Source organism: Aythya ferina (genome assembly GCF_964211825.1).
Source record: "Aythya ferina genome assembly, chromosome: 4".
Lineage (NCBI taxonomy): Eukaryota > Metazoa > Chordata > Aves > Anseriformes > Anatidae > Aythya > Aythya ferina.
This window is the reverse complement of record NC_140300.1, coordinates 61,665,539-61,678,599: the sequence shown is the minus strand read 5'-3', so window position 1 is coordinate 61,678,599 and position 13,061 is coordinate 61,665,539. Positions and strand designations below refer to the sequence as shown.

General features: G+C 48.2%; 1 protein-coding gene across 4 annotated transcripts in view; it reads left to right on the top strand.

Moving 5' to 3' along the window:
• The window catches only part of SHROOM3 (shroom family member 3), a 144,905-nt gene that overhangs the window by 56,648 nt on the left and 75,196 nt on the right, over positions 1-13,061 (top strand). The window contains exon 1 of one of the 4 annotated variants that reach the window (XM_084519290.1): positions 1,899-2,070. The exons of 2 other annotated variants lie outside the window; for them this stretch is intronic. The gene's annotated coding sequence lies outside the window, so the exon portion shown is untranslated. Of the gene's footprint in view, positions 1-1,898; positions 2,071-13,061 lie in introns of those variants that run through there. One more of the 4 variants, XM_084519287.1, reaches the window with a different exon arrangement.

The following is a 13,061-nucleotide window of genomic DNA, read 5'->3' as shown; positions in this document are numbered from 1 at the left end:
CTGGCCCAAACATTGGCTGCATCAGTGAATATAGAGCAATTTCGTTCAAAACCCCTTTCTTCAGCTTTCTGCTTGCTTTGACTTTGGCGTTAGAGGCGAGATGGCATCAGCCTTCGGAACATGTATGTAAAGCATTCTCGGGGAGGTTATACCTGCATAAATGCACCATAACGTTTGTTTTCTATTAAACAATGCCTAAGCTAATTAAAATCAGAAATATTGGTTACAAAAATACAGCTTCCTGAGGCTGAAAAGAGCCAGTTAACTCTTCTCAGGTTACTTCTCAGTCTGCTGTTTACTGGGCCTCTTAAGATTACTGCTGTTCTGAGGTGGAGTTGCAGGAGAATGGAAGCAGCAAGAGAGAGCCATCCTCTCTCTGTCCTGGGGAGATGGGGAATTCTGCCAGGGTGCTGGTGTTCCCTGGGGAACTAGGTTCAGTTCCTCTTGCTGATAGATATTTGTATGTGGCATTACTCCTCACTCACCCTTTATAAATGGGAGACACAGCTCTCCTTCCCTGTAGGGCGTCAGAAACTTAACTGCGTGGAAGAGGGTGATGCTGAGCTGAAGGGAATATTGCAGCAGAGAAAAAATGGTAAAATTATAGGCAAGATGGTGAATAATATATGTTTTGATCTAACAGCTGAACTGGAAAAAATATTTAGGGTGAAGTGGAAGTGAAACAGTGTGTTCTGTTTGGCCTGGAATAAAACATTTTGTCCCTTCGGGAAAAACAGGTTAATTTAACCTACAGAATCATAGAATTGCTTGGGTTGGAAAAGACCTTCAGGATCATCAAGTCCAAACTACTGAGTCCCATCACTAAACCATGTCCCTTAGTGCCACGTCCACACGTTTCTGGAACACCTGCAGGGATGGGGACTCCATCACTTTCCTGGGCAGCCCGGTCCAATGCTTGCCCACCCTCCCCACGAAGAAATTCTTTCTAACGTCCAATCTAAACCTCCCTGGTGCAACTTGAGACAGTTTCCTCAGGTCCTATCACTTGTCACCTGAGAAAAGGGACCGGCTCCCTCCTCAATGCAGCCTCCTTTCAGGCCGTGGAGCACGGTGAGGTCTGCCCTCAGCCTCCTCGGGACTGAACAGCCCCAGTTCCCTCAGTCACTCCTACGCCTTGTTTTCTCCTCCCTTCACCAGACTCACTGCTCTTCTCTGGACATGCTGGAACAACTCAGTATCCTCCTTGTAGTGAGGAGCCCCACACTGAGCACACCATGTAACATCTATTTAACGCCTGTTGTCAGCGTTCTCCCAGATGTTCAGCCAGCCCAGCCGGGTACAGGGCAGCCCAGCCTCCTGCAGCTGGGCAGTGTCAGGCCGACGGCCTCTTATTCCAGATGTGCCCAGCGTGGCAGTTTTCTGCTGGGCATCCGTGGGCATCATGTGGAGAGCTACGTGCAGGGGGACCCACAGAGCGGCCGGCTGGCAGAAGGGAGCCGCTGTGGGCAGCGTTTTCAACCCTGACCCTGCAGCTGAGTTACCTGCAGCCGTGCGGGGCAGTGAGCAACAGCCCTGCTACCCCTCTCCTCCACTACGGGATTTTATCCCCAGCCCTCACTGATGCTTTCTTCAGATGAGATTAGGGCAGTGAGTTTCAAAAGAAACACTAAATAATGTTGGGGTGGCCGAAAGCGCTTAGTAAATGTAAGTTTCTTTTCTCCCTTCTCCCCCCAAACTGCCCGGCGTTAATTACAGGAGGGGGCCAGCCAGGGATGCGCGGCAGCCAGGACAGAGCTGCCGGCACTTTCACTCAGCACATTTCCCCTTTCCTCACGCTCTCTGCTCCTGTCCGTCAGGCCTGCTGACGACTGCTTGGTAGGAGGGCAGTAATCTGAGCTGCCTGTGCTGAGCAAACCTCCTGCTTTTTACTGCGGGATTAGCGCCGAGGTGGCTCTGCGCGCAGCACCTGTATCCGTGCCGCGTTATCTCTAAAGCTCCGCTCCCCCAGGCGGCTGTGCTGTTCCCCCGGCCAGGGCTGCGCTCCCCAAATGGCAGGCTGCCTCCTCCGCCGGGATGGGAACACCTGAGCTTTGTCGGCTGTCCTGCAAGGTAAGCAGCCCCTCGCTAGCAGAGCACAGCGGGCACGGCTCTGTGCTTGCAGAGGCAGCCAGACCTCGCGGCAGGGCTTTGGGAGAGGGAGGACAGGAGCCTTAGGGATCCTCCTGGTGCTCAACATCACGAGCATCACAGCCTGCAGGGCAGACGAGCGGCCAGGCGGTGCTGTGGGGGTGATAAAACTGCTGTGGTGAGTGAGCAAGCTCACAGCGAGCGGGTGGGGAGCCAGCGCTGTGCCGCTGCTCAGGTGCTGCCACTGGCCAAGGTGTGCAGCCGTGTAAGCCGATCTGGTGCTAGAAAAGTGCCTGAAGCTGGCAGGGAGGTGAACTTGGGAGAGCCTCCGGAGCTGGAGGGGATGTTTAAGGCCATTACCTCCCCTGGTGTCAGTGGGTAAAAATCATGCCCTGCTTTTAAGACGCTGAGTCTCATGAGCAGAGGATCAGACTCACACACACACAGTGATGTGGCGGGCACATTTTCCAGTTTTTCAGACCAGAAGGCTCTCTGCTCAGGTGAGTGGTGTTCCTTTTGGCCTTCACCTTTTATCAGTTAAGTTGCTTAAAGTGGGTGTCAAACCAGACAGATACTTTGCGACGATGTTTGATATAGGCAGGCTAGCCAGGCAGGGTGGGATATAGTGATGTTTGATCCGTGCAGTCACGTTGCAGGTAGCAGAAAGAGAATGTGAAGAGACTGATGAGATGGCAGTGAGTATAGCTCCTGTATGGGCCTGCATTAATTTACGTTTGTTCAAGATCTGTAGGGTATTATGCACAGCTGTACGCCCTGTTGGGTTGGATGTGAATCATAACACTAAGTTCACTGAACTTTGATTTTGATTATTTCCCGAGACATTAACTCCTTTAGTAAACTCATTAACTAATCTTTAAACTAATTACCTCTTTCATTGCTACTAGGATATCTTTAAAGGTAAAGTTTAGGTTTCCTTTGTCTGTGCTTTTTGTGGGTGAATATGGACCAAATCTTTAGCTGCTGAAATCGCTGTACCTTATTTTTTCACAGTTTGGTGATCCAGCCCATGTAGTGAAGGTTGGCAGTGCAATTGAAGTGGTTCTAGTGGAATAGTGGGGTCTGGGTCCCTGTCTATGTAGAGGGGTATTTTTGTGCTGTAGGTTATCTGCTTAAGAAAAGCAACTTGAAACAGAGTGTTCTGGTCACAGGAGCAGCAGCGTCTTGTGAGTACAGCACGCTGCCTTGCCTAATGTGCATTCATTAGTCCAGTATTTAAAGAGCAATGGGATTTTGTCAGTAAAACTAGAACTGCTTGCAGTGGCCAATTCTCAGTCCCTCTGGACTGCCCCAAATTCCCTCCTTTTGCCTTGCTTATGAGCCAGCTCTTTAAAACTGAATTCAAAGAAACGTGTGGCTGGGGAGGGACTGACCATGTGCTGTCTGTCCTCAGTCCCCACTGCCCTCTCACAAGCCGACTGCCCAGCCTGAGGAAGATGTGTGCGTGGTGGGCACAGGTATGCTGCCACCTGCGTGCATCTGCCTGCTCTCAGGAGCACACATTTGCTTAACTACATGCTCTTAAGGGCAAACCTGCTCTGCACGAGCCCCACAGCACATGGGAAGAGGCTGTTCTGGAGCACAGATCCCATCACCCAGCGGTACAGCCTGCTGCCTGCACACAGGGGCATGTTCCCAGGCTGCAGTGAGGTGAGGAACCTCCTGCCCTCCCCCGGAGGACCCATGCACCACAAGGCTGCCGGGAGCTCTGCAGAGGAGGGCACCAGCTCTTCCCTGCTCGCATCTCCCACGTGCTGTGAGTCTCTCCTGAGGGGAGCTGCGTGCAGACCGTATCACAAGCCAAGAGCTCAGCTACAAATTAGTGTGGACAGTCTTGTACAGGCAACGGATTACCTTGGGCCCTAATCCACTGCCCGCTTGAGTGGTTTGACATCTCCTGTGTTCTTCGTATGGGGTTGTAGATGATCCAGGTGCATATTTCTTCTCTGTCCTGGGAATGACTTGAGCAGTGTGATTCGATGCCCTGTACCACATAACGTGAAGGAAGGTGAATGTGCTTCTGAGATCTGACGAGATGCCTTAGTGGCCTGAATTACAGAGCTTTGGTGGTCACTTCCCTGAAGTGATTTGGAAAAAAAATCACCTGTGGGTGCTGTTAGTGCTCTAGATGGTCTGTTTTATGGTATCTTCAAGACAAGACTTTCCAAAGCCTTCAAAGGGTTAAAGGCAGTGCCTCACAGAAACCCAAGTGGCTGAAGAAACACCAGATATTAACATTTGCTTCAGTTGCCAAAGCCTGGACATTTCTTTCTGCTTTTTAGAAATTAGAGCCTGCAGGGACCATTTAACAAGAAATCGTAGCAACTTGGCTGTTAGAGGGCAACCCGTGTGCACAGGCACTTAAGGGCTGTGCCAGCATCTCCTTTGTTCAATAAAAGTAACAGCAGGAATTTGATTAAAGACTGATAGAAAAGAGAGGGAGAAATGTAGGAAAGATTAAAGAAAGAAAGAGCCACCTGGAAACTTCATTCCCCCTTTATTTCTAACTTAAGCTCATAAATACCAAATCTAAACCATTGTGTGTGAGAGAGGGAGGGAGAATTTCCTGCATGCCTGCACAGAAAAGCCTGCACATGCGGCCGCGCAAGCTGACTTTTAGCAAAAGTCATGCTCTTTCCTCAAACTTAACACTTGCCCCTCGTCTGCATCAGGAAAAAAGGAAGCAGAAAACAACTGTATCCCCCGGTGCTTTGCAACGGCAGCGTTCAGGAGTCCCGGCCGTAAAGGAGAGGAGCGAAGGGTTTGGGCTGCACCCGCCGATGAGCAGCGAGTTTCCCAGGCTGCCTCGAGCAGCCCCGCACAATGCCCGTGGGCAGCTGCACACGGCCGGCACCGCGCTTCGTGGTCAGCCTCCGGCATCTGCCGCTTTGTCTCCATCCTCACCCAGACCCCGGGGAAAAAAGTGACTCCAGCAGCCAAATGCAAATAAGCCCCAGAGAGCCCTCTCTGATGTGTGATCAGCAAGTGACAGGCAAACCGCATTCAAATTCCTTGCTGCAGAGCCAGCACGGCTGTTGTTTGGGTTTAGGAGACCAGAACGGTACGGTTAAGTGTCAGCCGTGTGGGGGAGCGATGCTGGGCTGACTTCTCGTTGGCCTGGTTGTGCCCCGGGATGCGGGAAGGTTTTGCTGTGCAGCCAGAGCCACGCTTTGGTTCCTTGGTTTGGCAGGGTGCAGAGGGCGAGGCTGTGACCATGGCCTCCCCAGCAGCAGGGATGGCAGCGGGTTTCTCGACTGGTCCCTGCATGTTTTGGGTGCTCTGGCTGATGATCGTGCCCCATGTAAGCCTAGATGGAGCAGCAGGGGAGAAATCTGTGCCTGGAGCTCCTTGCTGCTGCTTCTGGTGTCTCTCTTCTGTATGCCTGGCCATTTAGGCTGTGTAAATCATGTTTTACCCCACCTGGTACTTCTTTTACTTCTTTACATCATTTTTCCCTCTTTTTGTTACACTTTTTAGCTGTTAATAACACCCGTTAGGCAGCAGAACTTGTGGCAGTGACCTTGGCTTTGAACTGTGCTCCCCTAAAGCGATTTGGATGTGATGGTGTCCTCCGGAGCAAAGAGGATCTCTGCCTCGCTCCCACCTTCCTCACCACAAGCAGGGGTCCTGAGGCGTGCTGAGCAGCAAGGTGCACAGCCCCGCTCTGGATCAGCCCCTCAGGGGCTCCTTTGCCTCTCACCCTGACCCAGAGCAGCGCAAGGATGCGGGAATCAGCAGCCTCCGGGACCGAGCCTCCAATTAACAAATCTCCCAGTGACTGAAACCCTGAAAAGCAAAGCGTTGAAATCGGATATCGCGACCCGACTGTGGGAAAACGCAGCGCCTGGGAGGGACGGCGAAAGGCAGAGGAGGTGGAAGGGCTGGATGTCATCCCTCTGCTCGCATCCCAGCTCTGTGTCTTGCGTCTTGGGGACGGGCTGCCCTGCGCCGAGCGGCGGGGCCGGAGGTATGCGGGGAATGCGAATGGTATGCTTGAGTGGACAGCTTCAGAGCCAGGCGCGGGATGGCTCTCGCTGCCATCTGTTGTGAACCCCGCAGGCCCATAGCAACGGCGTCTCAGGAATGGGGCTGCTTTTTTTTTGCCTTTTTTTTTTTTTTTTTATAAAGAAATTCTTCGGCGCCCCCTTCCCCACTCCTGCATACGCAGCCTCATGAATAAGCGGGAGCAGGGCTGGGATTCCTGCTACGGAGCGATGCGTGCTGAAGGAGAAAAGGGCTTACAGAGCTCGGCCTCTGGCTGGTGTGGGGCGGCGTTCTGCTTTTCTGAGCCATGACATTCTAGGAACATGAGCCGATGTGTGTAATTCGTTGGTAATTGCCAAAACCTCGTTTGGTTCAAATCAACAGCAGGTCCGTATTTGCTGTGAGGTATTTCAGTAGGTGTGTAGCCACTCGTTTGTCTGTCTTGCTAAAACACAGACCTCTTTTGCCTTATTATTGCAGATGCCAAGGTTACAACTGGCACAAATCACCCCACCTCACTGATTTGTTGTATGTGTCGTTTTCGTGAGGCCCCACAGCAGTTATGTTCTTCTTAAAGGGCTTTGCTACAAAGTCAAGTGATGGGGTCGGATTCTTGGAGGCTACGGATAGCTCAGCATCACCAGTCTTTCGGAGAGATGCAGATTGTTATACCAGGAAAGATTTTGCCACGTCAGAACCCCATCTCTTAATGCCAACAGCTTGCTGATACCGTGCCACCTGAAGGGTTAATGCTGACCGAGCCTTTATTCAAGCAGCAGGGATAAGAATCAGCTGTGTGTGTCCGAGCAAACGGCTTTACTCCTTCCTTTTCCCTGGAAGTTCACCTCTGAAATGCAGACTTCTTTTCTCCCCACACCTTAACATTTTTTCCTGCTGGCAAGTGACTGTGGCCCCGTTCCTGAAAATTGCTCAACTGCTTGCCGTGACTCAGCGAAGTGAATTGTTTTCAGCCAAGCGATCTGATTCCTTTAAGACAAGGAATTCTGTGCTGTAATTTTACTTCAGGGTTTCAAGAGGTTTGAGGTGAGGCATTAAGAAGTGAGAGCTATCGAGCTTTTCCAAACAGCATATTGATTATTTTAGTGGTTCCTGCTTCTATATTTCTTGCAATAGCAACAGAAACTTGCAGAGAAAGCCCCCTAGACAAGACAGGGGCAGTGGTCAGGGAACTTGCAGACTGAAAGAAACCTTGCAGGCGTTTCATGCCATTCGGGGAAGTCTGTCGTGCTAGAAATGAGGGAAGGAAAAACAGCAGCCCCCCTCCTTCCCAGTGCCCAAGGCTGCGTTTGAAGCTGGGCACACAGCTATAGTGGCTTGATCACAGGGAGGAGAGTATAATTTCAGTGAAAGCTGATAGCTACATGGAGGGGGATGAAATACTCCCTGTTACAGGTATTTATTATCACTTGACAGCTGTCAGTTTGCAGTAGGTGATTTGCCTTCCTGTCAGCTCTCTGAGAACTGGCTGTATTTGCCTAAGGTTGTAGAGAAGGGTAAAAATCCTGCTTTCAAGTGCAGGTATCATTTCACTGTGATAAGAAGGCAGGTAAAGCATTTCTTCTGCAAGACGGCTGCGGAGAACAGGGAAGTAAAGTCTTTCTGGACCTACCGAGATGGGAAAAAACAAGTCATTAAAATCTGATACCTACCTGCTTTTAATGAGAGAAACGTTGTTCGAAGAAACAATCCCAGCCCTATCAACGCAGAACTATCTTCAGGAGCCATTAGCCTTTCACCTCCTCATATGTTTTTTCTTCTACTTTTTGATCTCTTTCAGGGAAAATGGCAAAGCTTCTGCAACAAGAGATTTAGGCTTTAGCTTTAATCAGCAGCTTACTGAGTTGTAACCGTGCTCTTACAGCCTTGCCTTTCCAGTAGGTGACCTGCAGAAGAACTAGGGGAGTAAGGCATAGAAAACAACACATAACATCAAGCACTTTGTGTCCCTAGTCATTCTTCTCTCTTCACTGAGCCCATATGGATATTTTTATAGGTTCTGCAGTGCTCCCTTCATCTCTTCTTCTTCCCCAGAAACTTTTTTTCAGCAGGTGGGGACCATGGTCTGTTAGTTGCAAGCTTGAACTACAAGCACAGGCTGTTAGCATTTCTGGTCTTGCTGGACAAAGTGAAGAACAAGAGCAAGCCTTGATGGATGTTATGAGCTCCACTGAGTAGGCACTAAATCTGGTCAAATTTACAACAAGCTACCGATCTTAACTACTTTAGCATCAAGGTATCCCTTTTATTTATTTGGTTTGCTATGTTCTTTACTTGAAGGCTATGGTAAATATAAAATAAAATCATTCTGCCACGCACAGACACTCCCACAGTAAGTTCAAGAAGAGGAGTCGGAGTGCTTTATTTTTTGGCAGTGGGATCAGTAAAGGAGAGTTGTAGGCTCTATTAAGGTTCAAACTCATTTACTCTCTTCAGCATTTATTACAGTGTTTTGTACTTTGCTCCGTTTTGAGGAACGTTTTAAGATGATACCAGAAACGCTGCCTTAGTTCTTTGCCGAGACAGAGTGCTATTGCCAGTTCATGTGATGTACAATAAACGCTTTGAAGGACCGCCTTCTGACTCAGGAGATCTGTGAAGCTTTTTGCTTTTCAGCTTTTCTTGATCTCATGATTCAAAACCTAGAAGATAAGTCAAAATTCTGCGTATACTAACCGTGAAAAGTAGAGTACTTTCATTCTACACATAGTTTTGGAGGCCTGATCGTGCTTTTACATAGAGCATAATGCCTCAGCATAATGCAAAAGGCAGAGTCGTCTTGTGATACTCAGATTTCTCCTCCCTGTAAATACCACTTGCTTCCTGGCTTTTCCTGGCACCCTGTTACCCCTGAAAGTCCAACCCATGGCATAAAGATGAAATCCATTCATCTCACAGCTTTGTATGAGAGTACTTCAGCAGAAATCTGTCTCTTTGCAGTAGTACTGCAACATTTATCATTGCACTATAATAACTTCTCTGGGGGTGGGGGAGGATGGAAAATGAATCGTTTCCTTTGGCATCATTTCATTACACTCTTCCATTCTGAAAAGCATCAAAGTTTCAGGAGTAGAGAAGAGAAATGGCAGCAGAAGAATAACTGTCTAATGAAGCCCCCTGCTGAAGGGGGAGTTCTCCCTCACGGTCAGTCTGCCTTTGTTCACACAACAAGGAGCTGGCCACAAAAGTTGTTAAATCACAAGAAAATTGAAGCCTCTAGTCTGCTTTGTTGGGGGAACAGCTACTGATAGGTTCACACAGAAGCTTCCTCTTTCTTGAGCCCCAGAAATGCTTCCCCATTCCTAGCATCACAAGACATAGGGATATGGTTTAGTGGGGACTGCTAGTGTTAGATCAGAGGTTGGACTCTATGATCTTGAGGTCTCTTCCAACCTAGAAATTCTGTGATTCTGTAATTCTGGACTATCTCAGCCATTCCCCTGATTTCTGATCTTGCTTCATCCCGTGGCCAGTGCAGGCAGTTCAGCAAACAGCCTCTTGCTGCACCTGCTCGGACAAAATCCTCGTGAGAGCAAATGTCATCGTGACTCCATGTGGTGGCTGGCCCCAGGACAGGAGAGCTGCTGCTCCAGTCTTTCCTAGCTGGAGATGCTGGGGACAGTAACGATCACCAGGTCTGTGTTAGTCTTCCTCTAGCAACCTGGTCCCATCCAAGAGCTTATCCACCATCTGTATTTAAATGCAGCCAGTGTGCCTGGTGAGAAAACAAGCTCTGTGTCCTCTGTCTCATGGTGTCCTGGGGTCCATTTCTCTACATGAAATTCAGCTGCTGTTGCTGTTCCTGCACACAGCAGGTCTCCAGAATCATAGAATCCCTTTGGCTGGAGAAGACCTCTAGCTGCCAAGTCTACCATTAAACCCACATTGCTCCTGAATATTTTCTGCCTCAGCCCCAACATGCAGCAATAGATGGTCTTTGATGCTGATTTTTTTTCCTGCATTTGTTTAATTCAGACTGGAATCTGTTTTAATTCCAACTCAGTTCTGTTTCAAAAGTTATCCATCCTTAGTTCCTTTCCTTTCCATTCCTATCCTTTCCCTTCTACAAGGAAAGCTTCTTTGCTGAAAGCAGAGTAGTAAAAAAGAATGTGAAACATGTTATATATGAGATAAAATATATAACATGTTATACATGAGATAAAATATATGCATATGTATGGAATACAATATATACATGTTACAATAATACAATATATACATATAATATAATAATACAGTATATACATATTTGTTCCAGTGTGCTAGTTTTCTTTCTTTTTCTTTCTTTCTTTTGTCTGTGGGTATCAAAAACCAAAGAAATGCCAAGAATGTCTCATCCTATTGAGGATGCCCTGGCGGTATATTCAGAGCAACCCCCAGCAAGAGCTGTATTGCCCACAGATCTCCAAGCAGAAAATTGTACACTGTCTGGGACAATGCATCGCATTACAGACCTACACAAGGGCCACATTGCAGTCACGGTGGGAACCATCACTGGAGTCCCTCGGTTTGTTTGTGTGCACAAGAAGCATGCTTATAATATTGCTGTAACATAGCACTTTGCATCTAATTTAAGCAATACTGGGGCTTTTGTTTGTCTTAGAAGTTCTAATGTAAAGACAAAAGACGTAGTCCGGCCTGAAGTTTATGAGACATTACCAGACATTCATGTTCACACATACACGCTCCGTCAGAGGAATTTATGGCCATTACCATGTTCTCTAATGAGTACAAAATGAGACCATTACATCTTCACTTAATTAGTTTGACAGATTTTCATTTAAATATAAAAAGACTTCTCGTCTTTAGAGAACAAAGGGAAGGCTTTGTGTCCGGTGCAGTTTTTGACTCTGCTTTGCTGGAGCAGGAGGTTGGGGGTGACAAGTGAAGGGAGACGAAGCAGTGTGAATAATTCTCATCTTTTGATTTCATGTTGCCAGTTCTTTGCTGCTTTTCCAGTTCCCCTGGAGCACCTTGAGGAGAGTGATATGATATGGTCCTTTGAGCTGCAGCCAGCACAGGCCAAGTGAGAACTTGGGTTTTTCAAAGCATGATGGATGCTTTGAGATTCAGGGGGGTTGGGGACACTAAAAATATTAGAGAGTGGCTGTGAGCCCTGAGTGAACTGTGCTCTCCAAACCTGTTAGCTCACTCTGCCTCACTATCTTTCTTATCCTCTGGCCCAGCTGTCCCTTGAGAGCATAGAAAACATCGTGGTGAAGTTGCTGTGGGCTTACAGCCATCACGGTGATGTGTGTCAGCCTGGACTTCTCTTGAGCCTTCCCAAAAAAGCCTCGTGCTAGCACAGCTAGCCTTCTCCACACATGCCATAAGCTTTGTGGCATGGAGCAGTCTGCTTTGTCTTTATCTGCCTGCCTGGGCATCTCCGAGGCAGGATCAGACAGCGGCTGGTAAATAAATCCCATTGTCCAAAGGCATGTTAGTGGTACAAACAGTGTCAAACGTGGAGGTACCCACATGCCACAGGAGCAGGAAACATTCAGAGAAAACGTGCCATAAAAACTGCTGTTGTCATGTGAAAAAAATGTGGATGCTTCAGCAAAAATCTCATTTTTAGCCTATTTTGGAGGTATATTTTACTTGTAGTTATCATTAGGAAGGGGGCCAACTCGTAGGTGAACAAGTGACAGGCGTTCCTTCCCCCCCTGCCTTTTCTTTCTGTTCAGTGCTGCCATTTCACCCCAGAGGCATAGTACAGCTCTGAGCACTCAGCAGCAGTCGGTCTCTCCACCTGTTTTTTCTGCTTCCAGAGAAAACCAGCCCTGGACTTAGCAAAGAAAGAGTCTAATCCTTGCATTGTGGACTTGCAGATTTCCCCTTTGTCTCCCGCTTACATGCAGGCATGATAGCATGAAAAGAGGCAGATAGCTGCCCAGACACACCCGGCTTTCTGCTTTTTATGGCATTTCCTTAACAGGGCAGCTCTGGCAGTCCAAATTCTTCTGGGGAGCAAGGACCCTTTGATCATATGACTCTGCAGTTTTCTGTAGGCTGAGTGAGAAGTTTTGGTCAGCAAAACCTGCTGGCAGAAACTTTCGTTCAAATTTCAGAGACATGAGGATTGCCCAGCAGTGTGTTTTAAGCTTCCTTGTAAGTGTGGTTACACTCTGTATGATTTTTTCCATGAGGGTCAGTCTGGTAAAGAACACAGCAAGGTCTACACTAGCAGGTGTGTCTCCTGCAAAGGAGGTGTATTTGGGCCAGAGAGGGAAAAACATAGTACACACATGCAAGTAAATGAACAAGAGCAAGCCTGAAAGAGAGGGCAGGCCATAAGGTCACAGAGACTGCTGCTCTGGAGACCTCATCTTTGCAATGTGTTGAGGAAGACATTAGCAGAGGAAGCGACTGTCATAAATCCAAGGTATCATTTGAGCTTCATGTAGGCTAAGAGTAAATGGTCCCATTTCTTACCTGGGGACAAAGCTGTGTGTGGAGTTACCTCATTAAAGAGGTGAGCCTAGCTGCGGGGAATTACATAGTTCATGGCATGTTATTTAACAAAAATATAAATTGTCAGCCTAGGTACTGTCTCTTCTTTGTCTGGAAGGGAACTGAATGGACGTGTCTTTGCTCATTGTGCTGTCAGTGTCAGACACTGCAGCGGTGGGGATGCGATTACATTGAGTAGAGACATTTTTCACCTTAATAACATCAACCAGCTGGAACAATGTAAGTTTTGCCACTGAAGCCATGCAGTGTGTGACCCCAGCTCTCCAGAGCCCTTGTGAGAGGCGTCCCCTTGGTGTGGTCACCACGGACAGTGGCACCCTACAGCATGCTCTCCATTTGCACCGAGCTCCTATTGCCCTAGGAGAGCCCAGGGATATGGTTTACACCATCACATCGAGTCAGATGAGGAACAGCAGGTTTTGTGATACCTTGGATGTTATCATGGGACACCTTGAGATAACACTTAGTACCTCCTTTCC